Source organism: Pipra filicauda, unplaced genomic scaffold (assembly GCF_003945595.2).
Source record: "Pipra filicauda isolate LSUMZ 115617 unplaced genomic scaffold, ASM394559v2 scaffold484_size733096_pilon, whole genome shotgun sequence".
NCBI classification, from domain to species: Eukaryota; Metazoa; Chordata; class Aves; order Passeriformes; family Pipridae; genus Pipra; species Pipra filicauda.
The window spans coordinates 350,565-364,664 of record NW_024104625.1 but is presented as its reverse complement, the minus strand read 5'-3'; the positions used below and the strand labels follow the sequence as shown (position 1 = coordinate 364,664).

General features: G+C 47.5%; 1 protein-coding gene across 3 annotated transcripts in view; it reads left to right on the top strand.

Annotated features, from left to right (window-relative positions):
- Positions 1 to 14,100, top strand: part of NEXMIF (neurite extension and migration factor) — a 164,600-nt gene that overhangs the window by 24,607 nt on the left and 125,893 nt on the right. The gene's annotated exons all lie outside the window — the stretch shown is intronic.

Sequence of the window (14,100 nt, the reverse complement as noted above, 5' to 3'; positions counted from 1 at the left end):
CATGTTGCCAAGGGTGTGAGCACATCTGAGTAGTTCACAGGAACCCTTTTGTCCTGTTGATTTGCAGCTGGGGATGATGATGATGGTGATGTTTTGGCTGCGATGGGTTTCTGCAGGGCATGGTATCTAAAACGAACATAGCTCTTGTTGGGCATCGCTTTGCTCTCCAGCAGCAATATTCCAGTGGCACATTTTATTTTCTTTTTGGTTTAAGCTTTTTCTTTCCCACTAGAAAATTGTTTCCAGCCCTTGTAGATGTGTATGTGACCTTCAGTGTGTAATCTCTTAATTCATTTTGTACTGAATAGGCAGCATATTGAGACATGAGCTTTAGAGGCTCATCTCGGAGGCTGTGTTAACTCTAAAAATCAAATGCATCAAATTTGGGAAGCAAAGCCCAGTTTTAAGTAACTGACCTCTTCCAACTCCCCCCCCTGCTCCTTCACCTCAAAAAATGTCATTTTGCCTGTATTTGCATGTGATAATTTAGCATGAAAAGCATTTTGAGCACCCTGGAATGAACATTTTGACATGTTTGCTTTCACATTTGCCATACTTGAGTATACCTCTGTGAGAAATGCATGGCAGAATTTTTGTCTCTGAGGCTATAGAAATTGTTTTAAATGCTGGTAATTAATTCCCAGCTAATGCTTTCAGCATGGGTTGCTCTGGCTGAGAAGTAGAGACAGAAGAGTTTGTGTTCCTGCCTTCCTTCCATTACTTTCTGAATGTTGAGGGAGAGCTGGTAGAGGGATTTGGGGGTTGTTTTGTTTGGTCGGTTTGGGTTTGGTTTCCCGTCCTGTGGTGAGGTTGTTTTTTTTTGGATTTTATTTTTAAATTTTGTTTGTTTTTTTTTTTTGTCCAGACAATAAAAAAAGCAGCTTTCTAGTCAGCAAAAACATGCATGTGGCTTTTAGGCCACAATCCTGTGGCCTCCCGTGTCGTGTGTTCTCGCTCTAATTAAAAGGAGTGTTCCTTAAAAGTGTAGGTATGGGAGAAAGGAAGAAAAAAATGTGTGGCTAGTTGTTGGCAGCAGCTACTGTTTGCAAAGGGATGTCATCACCTTCAAAATTTGTTGTTTATAAGAAGGCTTTTTTACCTCCCAGTGCTGCAAGTAACATTTAAAATAAGCAATCCTGAGAAAAGATCATCAGGGTTCTTGTATTTTTCCCATCTATGTTTGTGAAGATACTGGTACAAGTAGAGTTTTTCCTATTTTGTATAGATTTTTCACACAGCTGCGGTAAAGAACAAAGGCTTCATGTTGGAAAAAAGTATTATTTGTAAATTCTTAGGGAGAACCTGGGGCAGAAGGACTTGACATTTACTTCCAAGTCCTGTAAATATTAATAGATTTTAAAATCTGATTGGCCTTCTATTTTATAATCTTATCCAGGTAGTGTCATGTAATATAAACAATAAAATTAAATTATTATTTTCTCTGTGTGTTTTTCATCAATGATGAATTCTTGATGTGGAAACTCTTGGAGAGATGAGTTCACAATAGCTTAGAAGTGCACTGCAGTGCCATGATGTGTTATTTACAGATTCCAGTTTGTGGTTTTGTTCTCTTTTTTTTTTTCTCTAGGATATTTTTGTCTGCATTTATTCATGCAGTACTGAAATCAATGCAACAGTTGGGTTTCCCGTGCAGAAAACCTCAGCGGACAAGAAGTAACATGAAGCCTACCACACACCTAGAAACTTCCTTCATAGCTGTAAAATAAGTAACTTTATGGTGACAATTATGTTGCACAGAGTGGAGAGTTCCTGCTCCCCAGGTATAGCGGAGGAGAGGAAATCCAGGGGATGGCCTGGCACTGCAGCCTTCGTTGGCATCCAGTCTGGGGTTGGTTACAACACACTGGGGAAGGGGAGCAAACCAGAACAAAACATTCCCAGTGGGATCTTTAGGCCCAGTCCTGCATCCTCTGCGGGCGCTGTGGTCCAGCCCTGGGCTGTGCCCGCCCGCTTGCCGCCGTTCCTCGGAGCTCCCGTAGCTCTCGGAGTCGTCTCCCTGCAAGGGCAGATGGAGGACGCGGGGCAGGGATGGAAGGGGCTGCAGGGGGGGCTTTGCGAGGGGGCAGATGGCGGGAGCCGGGCAGGGGAGTTGGGGTTACGGGGGGCGCATGGAGGAGGCCGGGCAGGGGATGTGGTGCCGAGGGGGCAGGTGGAGGGAGCGGGGCAGGGGAGCTTGGTGCCGAGGTGGCAGGGATGGAGGATCCGGGGCAGGGAGGGTGGTGCCGAGGGGGCAGGTGGAGGAGCCGGGGCAGGGGAGGTGGTGCCGAGGGGGCAGGTGGAGGAGCCGGGGCAGGGGAGGTGGTGCCGAGGGGGCAGGTGGAGGAGCCGGGGCAGGGGAGGTGGTGCCGAGGACGGTGCAGCGCTGGCAGTGGGTGCTGGGCTGGGTGGCAAAGCCCGGGCAGAGCCCTGGATCCCCCCAGCCCGGCTCCCTGCCCGGCTCAGCCTGGCTCGGGCTGGGCCGAGGGGCTTTGCCGGGCTCAGCCCCGTCCTGTCCATCGCCTCCCCAGCTCCGGGAAGGCAGGAAAGCTCCCCAGCCAATGTGGAGTTCCGTCCCGCTCCCCTCTGTGTTGTTGCGAGCGTTTGCAGAACATATGGTATGTAAGAATCACCCGTTTCTCCGTGAGATCCCAGCAAATTCGCAGCATATCAGGGTGAGATACTTTTAGAGTGTCTCTTAACTCTTTAGTGGCCGAGTTTCCATCCCGGAGCGTTGCATGCAAACATATGGTTCACCGCCACCCGGTGTTGTGGTTGGTTTTTTGTGTTGCAGCTTTTTTTCCCCTGTTTTGTTTTGTGCGTGTGCTTGGGTTTTTGTTTGGATATTTTTGTTGTAGTTTGGGTTTTGTCGTTTGTTTTCTTGGTTTTGTTTCGTGGTTTGTTTTCAGAGCAAGGCAGAGGGATAATACTTGGTATCACCTATAATTATAGGTTGTGGGGCCTTTTGGGAACTACATTAGTTTACCTTTACCAAGCTTTTGCCCAAATTTGAATGACAAACCTCTCAAATGAGGAATTGCAGGCCAGACTGACCTTTCTGCATCAATTGGAGGATTTTTTTACCCCATCACTAGCACTACCTGTCTGGATCTGAGCACTAATTTACTCACCTCCACCTTCCTTGTACCTCTCAAAGTTTAATTTCTTTTTTTTTTTTTTTTTTTTTAATTCTCAGAGATGCTGCACTGAGCCTAAATATTGCGGGTTATATTTGCATGCCTTCCCTACCACTGGACTGCTATACTTAATAATGAGAAAGAGATAAAAATAGTCGCCACAGTTGCTTGTTACACAGAACTCAAATTTTAATGACTAATGTAAATACTGTTTTTTTCGAGTTTAAATCTGTTTAATAAAAATCACCAAGACAGTGTTGGTTACACGGAAATGGTGAAATTAAAGCCTGTTCTTATGAACGTAAAATAGCATATAATTTCACAATAAATAGGTTTTTATGAAATGTCCCTTTATCTTGAAAATAGTTGATAGACATGTTTATGAACATGTGATTTATTTTTTTTGTTTGAAGTCACTTCTTTGTGTGTCCCACCCTACAAACACATATGGGATCAGCATCAGCAATCACCAACTGCAAAGCATAATCTCATTTTTGTTTTTACGTAAGCATTAAAACCTGTGTGTGATTAACACTTGGTTTGTTTTGGAAAGTAGATCCTAGAGTAGATCCAGGGCTTTGGTTTTTTGTTACTGAATTCCAGGTTAGAACAGACCTTCAAAACACAGTAATCCTGTGGAAATACAACATTGAGTGTCATTGGGTGTCTTGGTGGTGGTACAACTATCACAGCAATTAAATGCTGTGCCTGAATTTTGTTTTTTGACCTTCCTGCCAATACCATCTTGGCCTAATTTTAAAATATCCTTGAACTTCATCTTGTCTTTTTTCAGTTTTGTTTATCTCAGCAAACGTGTGTTACTGTTGTTATCCCACGATAAATTATCGTGTTCCAGAACTGTTGGAACTCAGGCTTTTTCCTATCTAAACCTGGGTTGGGTGCATCGAGCTAAACACCCTGCTGCTATACCTGGGTCCAGTCCTTTCCACTGGAAACAGGGTGGGTTGGCCTCTGCAGGTGATTTTCCTGCTGGTTTCAGAGCAAACCCCTTTTCCTGGTGCTTTCAGAACACAGGTAGAGCAGCAGGGTGCTCTGGAGCTCCTCTTTCCCAGGTTGCTGGCTTGACAGGGCTTTTGGAAAAGGCAACATATATAAAAATAGTTCTGCTTGCAACCTATTAGTGGTGCTGGTTTGGTGGTTGTTTTTTTTGAACTGCTGAAGAAAAAGATAATGCTGCCAACTGCCGTGGAGACGAGCGAGGTGGCTAGTTAGTGTGTTTGTAATGTTCCCTTCCCTCCCCCGGCCTTCCTTTCAAAGGAGCTTCAGCAGCGCTGGAGTCTGCAGCTCATTCTTAAGGATAAATTTACCCGAGACTGAAGTGCAGTTCCCTGTGAGGTGAATCAGAGCAGTTGTCCCAGCTCCGTTCAGTGCTGAGGCTGGAGAGCGGAACCGCGGCTGGAGTTACGGGGCACGGCTGGGGACGTGTGTGTGGGATGGCACCAGGCCATGCAGGGGGGGACGGGGTGTGAGGGGCGTCTGCTCCCTTATCCTGGTGTAACTCCGCTTCCAAAACCCTTCCCTGGTCAGAGCCACCTCTGCCAGGTTTGTGGCCCTTGGCACAGCATCTCAACTGAATTTTGTCAGGCGGGCAAAGCTGGAGGTACCTTAAATAACTGAGAATTGTAACGCCAGTGCACCTTGCTAGTGCTTCTGAGGCTGCAGGAAATGTAGCACTTTGTTGTGTTCTTAGTGTAGTCTTTGTTTGGTGGAGACACTTCAGACTCTGACCCTGCTGTGGGTGATGTCTGTGCTGCAGGCTGGGTGGAGAACCTGTGCCTCGGGCAGGTCGAGTGCCAGTGGTGCCCACATGTGCCTGCCCTTCCTCCCTTATGCTGCTCCCACTATCAGCGTTGTCATTCAAGTGATAATCCTGCCTCATTTCCACTGGTAATGGTGATTAACCTTTTCAATTTTGACATTATAGATAATAAGTCAAGTGCATTGGCATTGCATCTGAAATGGTAAAAGTTTTTAAAGGATAACAAAACGGGGGCCCAGAATACGGCAGAGGCCAACATGGAATCATTAAGGTTGGAAAAGACCTTTAAGATCATCAAGGCCAACTGTCAGCCCAGTACCACCACCGTGTTCACCACTGAACCATGTCTTCAAGTGCCTTATGCATTTGTTTTTTCAACACTTCCAGGGATGGTGACTCCACTGCTGCCCTGGGAAGCCTGTTTCAGTGCTCTACAACCCTTTCCATGCAAAATGTTTTCCTAAAATCCAATCTAAACCTCCCCTGGTGCAGCTTGAGGCTGATTCCTCTCCTCCTGTCACTTGTTCCCTGGGAGCAGAGCCCAACATCCCCCCAGCTCCCCTGTCAGGGAGGGAGAAGGTCCCCCCTGAGCCTCCTTTTCTCCAGGCTGAGCCCCCCCAGCTCCCTCAGCTGCTCCTGCTGCTCCAGACCCTTCCCCAGCTCTGTTGTTCTTCTCTAGATACACTCCAGCACCTCAGTGTCTTCTTTGTAGTGTCCCAGGATTGGAGGTGCCTCAGCAGTGCCCAGCACAGGGAACGATCCCTTCCCTGGGCCCACTGGCCACACTGTTCCTTGTAAATCAGCACTAATTGCTGTGCAGCTGGGAGAATTCTCAAACCTGTGACTCCTTGTGCTGCGTGCGAGCCTGGAGTGCACGTGCAGGGACCAGAAGTGGTTTGGTGAACTGTTTATAGGGTTGGATGTGGCTATTTTCAGATTGCTCCCCCCCCACCCCCCGCTTTCAGCTGGTGGAAGGAACAAATCCTCGGAGGGTGAGAGCTCCTCCAAGGATGAGAGCTCCTCCGGGGTACGGCGGCGAGGGCGGCAGTGGGGATGGAGAGAAGAGAAATCCAGTTTTGTCTTCTCTCCTCCGTTGCTCTGCCAGATGGGACTCCCAGACCGGCACATGGTGGCTTCTATTCCTGGTGCCGTTTGGGGATGAGGGTCCCTCTCCCGTGGGACACGCCAGTCTCCGTTTACACGGCTGTCCCTCTGTATCCATGAGCTGACACGTGCAGTTTCCGCTGTTCCTGCAATGTAGATCTGTGAAAACCATCCGCTGGAACCGGGGTTTGTTACGCATTTTGCTTTCTGGCGTCGCCACCGGATCAGGAACAGAAATGTGTAACCATCAAAAGTGGCAGCTAGGAAAACAAGTTGTCACTGCCAGGCTGGATGCAGGCATCTCACAGTCCCTTTGTGTGCGTTCCCGCTTCCCAGCACATCCCTGCTCCTCCCCGAGATCCTGCCCAGACGGTCACGTGCGACAGGTATCGTGTGCTCAGGTTTAATTTGCCGTGGTGCGGCGCGGCGCTGGCGGTCACATGATAGCTGGGGACCTGACTGGGGGTTCGTTCTTGGAGATATTGTTAATTAAATTTTTTATGAAGGAGCTGAGGCACACCAGCAGCGATCTCCTTTCAAGCAGAAATGTAGCAGGCAGTTCCCAAAGAGACCTCATCTGCTCTCTTCGCTATGAAAATCAATTAGTGTTATGAATGTGTGATAGCTTCTTAAAAATCTGTCGTGATGGAGAAGTCTTTGCACCTTGGAATAGTAAAAGGAAGGATGTGTCTCTTGCTTCTCCTTTCTTTTCTGCTCCCTCCCCTCCCATGTCTGTGGGTGTCCACTTGAACTTTCTTTTTGTTCAGATACTTCACGTTTTTCTGAGCTATTTTTTAAAGAAAAAACAAGCACTGAGTTGCTCTGCTTGATAAGGATGATTTGTAAATTAAGACGTCCATGCTTTGATACCTCTTACTTCATCAGCACCCCCAGGTATGGGATTGCTGGGGCAAATTCTTGTTGTGTGTTTTCTAAGCAACACTTTTTATTTAGTGAGTGACCCACTGTACAAGCCACAGATGTGGCATTATCGTTGATTTTGTCACAGGGCAGCCATTTGTGCTTCTACTTAAATGTTTTTTTAATTCTCTCTCTCTGCAGTGTAAACACAGTCTCCTTGTTGACTGTGTGTTTGTTTTTTGAACTTCCTATCCAAGCTTAAATGTTGATTTTATTTTCCCCCACACCTTATTTCTATCCAAGCAGAGCTGCACACTAAAGAAGAAAAATATCATACTTATATGCTAAAATACTTAATAGCTATGTAGCAGTTATAGACAAAAGATCATTTTCTCAGCGTGACAGTGTTACTGGAGTAAATGACTTCAACCAATTGAAAAAGGTGATGTTTGCAATATATATTTTGCCTAAGCCTTTATTTTCCATTGTTGCTGATACAATATTTGACATCTAGAATATGCTTTCAGGAGATTTTTCTAAACAAAGTGTATTAAAAAGAAAATGAGGGATTAATCTATGAAAATATAAAAGTTGCTTTTGAAACCACCTTCCCAAAAGTGTGCAAACTGGAGAGTAGCAATTTGTCTTTTTACCTGGGATACTGAAATTTTGCCACTGCTGTTCTACTTTCCTGTCACTCTTTTGTTCCCTCTGTCACAGAAGTGACTTTCCCCCATGCAAAATGTATGATTGCACAGACTTTGACCTTTACAAACTGCACCGTTGTTTCCTCCCAGCCGGTCCTGACAGACATAGCAGATACTCACTGCTTTGGCTCTCCCGGTTCACATCTCCAAAACAAGGCAGGTAAACCCACCTTCCGCCTCCAAAAATACCTGGAGACGTCCCAAATAACCCCCAAATATTCCTAGGCCTGCAATTACCTTGCTGAGACCTCTTGTAGAAAGAGAGGAGGAAGGAAATGAGTTCTGAATTCATCATTTGCACAGTTAATCCCTCCCGAGCATCCAGCCCCCGGATCCGTGGAAGTCTCTTGCTCCGGGGGTGGCAGCTTCCCCAGCAGGAGCCCCGGGGGGGCTGTGACAGTGTCCCTGTCTCAGCTCCGGGAGGTGCCGAGGGCACGCTGGCTGCCTTGGGAGTTCAGCTCCATCCACGTGGATTTAGAAAGGGAAAAAGGGCCATCCTGGCGCGGGGGCAAATGTGGGTGTGGAATTGTTCTGGGGCAGCCAGGAGTGGTGTGGGGAGGAAGAAGCTGGGATCACTGGCTGTCATTCCTCTTGCTCTTCTCCTTGTCTTCACTCCAGATATTTTCTTCTTTTCCTCTGCCTTGTCCCTCATTGTCTTCATTTTTTCAAAATTCTTTATTTTCCCAAGTGTGCCTGTCAATAAAATCCTCTGGTTAGATCTTGTTTTGGACCAGCTCACTGGAGGTGCTGTTTTGGTTTGCTAAACACCTTTTTATTTCTTAATATCTCATGGACTCCAACATGTACTGACAAAGACTGCAAACTCCTTTTTTGCACAGCTGGCACTGTGGGATTCTGTCACTGTTTGGTTTTTAGGCATTCCCACAGGTATGGGTATAGGAACTCTAGACATTTAATCCATGTCAGATTCTCTTCTTCCCCCCCCCCTTTTGTTAGAGTTTTGGAGGTGCACAAACAGTCCAACACTTTGCTGCAGATGACTGGGTTCCCAGAAAATTATTCCTTAGACTTTCCTTATAGCCTCTTGTCTGCAAAAAAAAAAAAAAAAAAAAAGTTAAATAATTCAGGATAAGTTAAATAACAATTTATCCTCATGATATTCCTTTGAAAAATGGTTTTGGAAGTGTTTTAGCTGTATGGGTTCTTCCTCTTCCCAAAACTTTCAGGAAAATGCTTCTGGATGTATTTAGTGATTTATCTGGCAAGCACTTCTACCTGCTGCAATGAGCCAGAGTATGAGGAGGCAGACTTGGGATGCCTGTGCTTTATTATCAGGTGATGGACAAGATCTCTGCTTTCTTTGTGTTCTGTGGTTGGGAATGTGTCAGCTCATGGTGGGAGAGGTGCCATCAGCGCTGCTCCGGGCAGAAAAAAGCAAGCATAAGGAGCTGAATTTCAAGGGTGGAAGCTCATTTCCAAAGGAAGTTTTTGTGGGAATGCTAATTTTCTAGATTTTACAAATATCCTCGCGCTCTGGATTTCATTCTGGAGCCTACCGTGGGTCTGGACCTGGGTTCAGCCAAGGCTTTCTGCTGTTTCACTGGTGGTGCATCACCCTGCACCGTGCTGGAGGTACTTGCTGCTGGCAGTTTGAAGTCTTTAAGATGTGACTTTTCACAGTGTACAAACCAAACTGGTGGAGACGGATCTCATTTTCAACTCTTGCACAGTTTTTAAACATTTACATTGCAGTAGAGTATTAATGATCCAGTGGCTGTTCAAAGTCCTCCAGGCTACTGAATTTTGTATGGAGGCAGGTTGAGCAGATCTTTAATTGAGCTCACAGGAAAAGCAGGAGAGCATGGGGTGGCTTTTGGAGGGGAACTTCATTCTGAGCTTTGTGTCCGTGGAAAATGGAAACACAGTCAGCAGCCTCATTTCTCTGGTGGTGTTGTTACTACAGGATAGGACTTGTATCAATGAGTAGGCAAAGAAAGGTGTTTGCAAAGCCTGGTGTGATATTTAGTTTTACCTTTTCCCGAGGTTTATCTTTAACTATATTTATTTGCATGTGGAGGAAATAGTGATATCAGGATATGCCAGAAGTGTTGGTGCTCTGCAGGGTCCTGCCACAGGAGTGGTACGTGGCTGTTACCCAGTTCCTGTGATCAGCTGCTTGGGTGATGATAAAATACACCCTTTTCCTGATGCCCAGTAGCATCATTTGAGGTTTCTGGAGTTAATATGTACCTGCAGGCTCTGAAATTATCTTGGGGAGCAGAAGGTGAGGGGGATGTCTTCTGGTGTGCTTTCAGTAGCCTGTGCCCTGGAATTCTTTTATCAGTAGCTCAGACCTGTTGCATTTACTTGGTTCAGGAGATGTTGAGATGGGACTCTGTTGTTCAGGCTGTTACATGTCTTACTGATGCCAGACACGTCTAGGTAATTTAGTGATTTTGACTATTTCAACTTCTTAAAAACCAAACAAAAACCTTCTTACCCAAAAAGCCCTTCAACACCTACGTCCAAAGAATATGTTTTGCGAAGAGGATCTCTTGGAAATGCCTCAGTTCTACAGTTTATATTGTAATGGTTTAAACAACCCAGTATTTCATAGTCATAGAGTATCCTGAGTTGGAGGGAACCCACAGGGATCATCCAGCCCAGCTCCTCACCCTGCACAGACACCCCAACAATCCCACCCTGTCCTTCAGAGCATTGTCCAAACCCTCCTGGAGCTCTGGCAGCCTTGGGGCCGTGCCCACTGCCCTGGGGAGCCTGATCAGTGTCCAGCCACCCTCTGGAGAAGAACCTTTTCCTGAGATCCATCTTAAACCTCCCCTGACACAGCTTCATGCCACTCCCTCAGGTCACCAGAGAGCAGAGAGAATTAGTTGATTCTGTGTGTCCCTTCTGTTTGGATAGCACTCAGTAAATGGTGTACAGTGTTATACCAGCTTCTGAGCTCATCAGGAATAATCCAGAGCATCCTCTGAATGATCCAGATCCTCCTTGAATCTCTGTCTTCTCACTGCACACCAGCCATCTTGTTTACAGAACTCAGGTGTTTCAGTATCATGAGTGTAAATCCACACCTGCCCTGCCAACAGAACTTCTTACTGGATCAGGCAGAGATTGACAAGACTTTTCCCGTTTGTTCTGCATCACTTGCTGCTTCCCATCAAACCAGTGAGCTGAAGGAGGCTGAGGTCCTGCAGGAAAAGGAGCATGTGATCTCTTAAAGACTGAATAGCAGTGCATGTACACAGAGGACCGCACTGCACTGCTCAAGTGAGCTCTGCTTAGATGCTGTCAGATGTGGAGTCTTTAAACTTGGACTTATTTTACATGGAATTCTTCAGGGTTTTTGAAGAGAGGGGGGAAAAAAACCTGCTCTCTTGCGGAGCTCTGTGCTAGACAGCAAAAAAGCTGCTGTGTTTTAATAAGAAGCTGCTCCCTTTCTTCTCTGCCTCATAGAGTATGCTCATCTTGTGTTGATTGAGCCGTAACTCTCCTGGGCACCTTTGCAAATACCTCTTGTTCCGCAGGAATTATTCTGAGCTTCCTCTCGTCCCCATCCACTCACCTTCCTCGGCATCCTGTGGGCACAGGAAATGGTGCCTGGGCCAGGGGCCGACCTGCTTGGGCCACTGAGTTGTGGGTGCGAGGCACGATGTGTCTGCAGGGGTGGGATCTGCAGAGCGAGCCAGGGACTCACCTTCTGTTATTCTGCAGAATCTGGAAGGTAGGACCTGCTGTTTCATGTTTTGGAAAACCCAGGCTTCCCAGTGTAAAGGTGTTGACTCTGATTTCCAGGATGTAAATGTTCATGGCATAGCTGGGTTTCAGAATGAACCGGGATTAAAATTTGAGGCTAATGAAAACTTTCCATCCTGTTCCTCACCCCAGGCTCTAGGATTTTTTTGAGCTTGGCTGCTCTGATCTCAACCCATCATGTGTTCAGGGCACCTCAGCTGATGGAGGATTTGGTGAATACTGCACATGTAAATCCCATCACTAGTCCCTGGGTGCACAGGAGAATGGATTAGGGGATGGAACACTGGTGAATAGCTGTGGTGAGATGGAAGCTGCTCATTCACTGGCACACAGGATGCTTACAAACAAAGGGTCGCCCCCAAAGTTTCAAGCATGGCTGTGTAATCTCCTCCCCGTTGAACTGAATTGCTCCCGTGGTCTCTGGTGGGAGTTGTGTGGCTCACTCCCCTGCACTGGGCTTTGAGGAGCAAGCAGGGGTTAATATTAAAGCAGAGCCTGCTGCTTTAGAATTGGGGAAAAGTAGATGCAAATTACTGTGAATGCTAATTGTTTCTATTTGAAAATTCTTGTAGTGTTTTTCTGAAAACACTCCCATTAAGTAAGCATTAGGTGGATGGCTGAACTGTGTGCAGAAAATCTCCTCAGCCATGTGCAGAGGGGCATGGTTGCATAAGAAGATGAAAAATGCATATGGAGCCTTCTGGTGTCTTAAATACCCTTCCTTGGGAGCTTAGAGCTGTGCCTGTCACTCAGGGATCAGAGTGGACTTGAGGCATTTGTGTAAAACAGGGGAGGGAACAGATTCCTAAAAATGTGTGGGGATCTGAAATCCTGGTGTGGGAGGAGAGCATCTGGGACAGAGCAGGGGCAAGGAAACAAGGCTTCTGTTCATACAAGGCACAGGCAGGTGTCTGTATCCGAGACAGCCTTCCCAGGCACTGCTGGTCTTGTTGGCATCACTGTGGCTTTTTGTGCAACAAGGGCCTTATCCCACCCTACTAAATAAATGAGGATCTCATTGATTGCAGCATCCGAAGGTGCCAGCCCTGAGCAATGAGCCGTGAGCTCTGGGATCAGTCATCCAGGTGGGAAGGGTCGGCAGGGCTGCAAACAGCTCTGCCAGTCCCCTCGTGCTGGGTTGTAATTGGATCAGAAGTTGGGTCCCATCAAATTAACTGGGAGCTGCCACAGCCTTTTCCCGCTCCCGGGCCCCCCCTCTTCCCTCCTGCGTGTGCTCAGGTGAATCCAGTAATTGGACTGAAAGGCAAGCGGGGTAGATGCTTGTGTGTCATGCTTGAAACCTTTCATCTGGATGGAGCCTTGGCAGCTGTGCTGAACATATGAAAGGTAAGAGGGCAGCTGGCAAGGCTTGCTGGGAGAGAGTGGGAGGAAGGAAAACACGGCTGGTTCCTCCCCATGTTCTGATGCCTGTCAGGACCGTGTGTGTACATGTGTGTTCATGTGTGTCTGTGTGTGTGCACCTGTCCCTGCTCACCTGCCAGCACGTGCAGAAGCCCAGGGGCACTTTTCCTGCCAAAAACAAAGTCCATGTTTCTGAGGCAGAGGCCGGTGATGCTGTGCTGTAAAACGCCGACTTGAGAAGGGCTCCGGGCACAGGACTGGCTCAGGGATCAGCCCCTCGTTCCCAGAGATTGTGGGGGGTTGCAGTCTCAGGGATCAGCCCCTCATTCCCAGAGATTGTGGGGGGTTGCAGTCTCAGGGATCAGCCCCTCATTCCCAGGGATTGGGGGGGTTGCAGTCTCAGGGATCAGCCCCTCATTCCCAGGGATTGGGGTTGCAGTCTCAGGGATCAGCCCCTCTCTCCCAGGGATGGGGTTGCAGTCTCAGGGATCAGCCCCTCTCCCAGGGATGGGGTTGCAGTCTCAGGGATCAGCCCCTCTCCCAGGGATGGGGTTGCAGTCTCAGGGATCAGCCCCTCATTCCCAGGGATTGGGGTTGCAGTCTCAGGGATCAGCCCCTCATTCCCAGGGATTGGGGTTGCAGTCTCAGGGATCAGCCCCTCATTCCCAGGGATGGGGTTGCAGGATCAGCTCCCTGCAGTTAAGGGATCAGCCCCAGGGATGGGGTTGCAGTCTCAGGGATCAGCCCCTCTCCCAGGGATGGGGTTGCAGTCTCAGGGATCAGCCCCTCTCCCAGGGATGGGGTTGCAGTCTCAGGGATCAGCCCCTCTCCCAGGGATGGGGTTGCAGCCGCAGTCTCGGGGCTGCTCTGCCCACTGCGAGGGTTCTGAAGGAGTGTTTCAGCTTTGGCCTGTTCACACGAGTAAAGCTGCCCAAATGAAAGGGGGATTTGAATGCCACTGTGTGTCTGCCTTCAGCTACATTGTGATTTAGTGGTGAGTTGTTTTTTTTTTCCTGCTGCTTGAATGTGATAAAGGGAGAGAAGTTGCCTCTGGAAGAGGAAAGTTCCTGACTTGTATCCCTGTGGTTGCTGCTGGATTGGAATGGTGCAGTCTTTTATTGTGGTTAAATTAGCTGCTGCCATACACTTGGACCCTGGTTATCTTAAACTATAAACACATACTTTGTTTAAAGCAAGAATTTTACAATCAGTAACTTTTTATTTGATCCTCAGGTTCCTTAATCTCCCTGCCATAGTCTCAGATTAACATGAGAATTACATTTCAGGGACTGATGGGTTTGCTTGTATTTATCCTTTTGTTTGTGTTGACAGATAATCCCATTACTGCTCTTCTTAGTAGTTTGGTGACTTTGATTGCTTTTATTACTGACGTCTCCCTTTAAACCTCATAAGC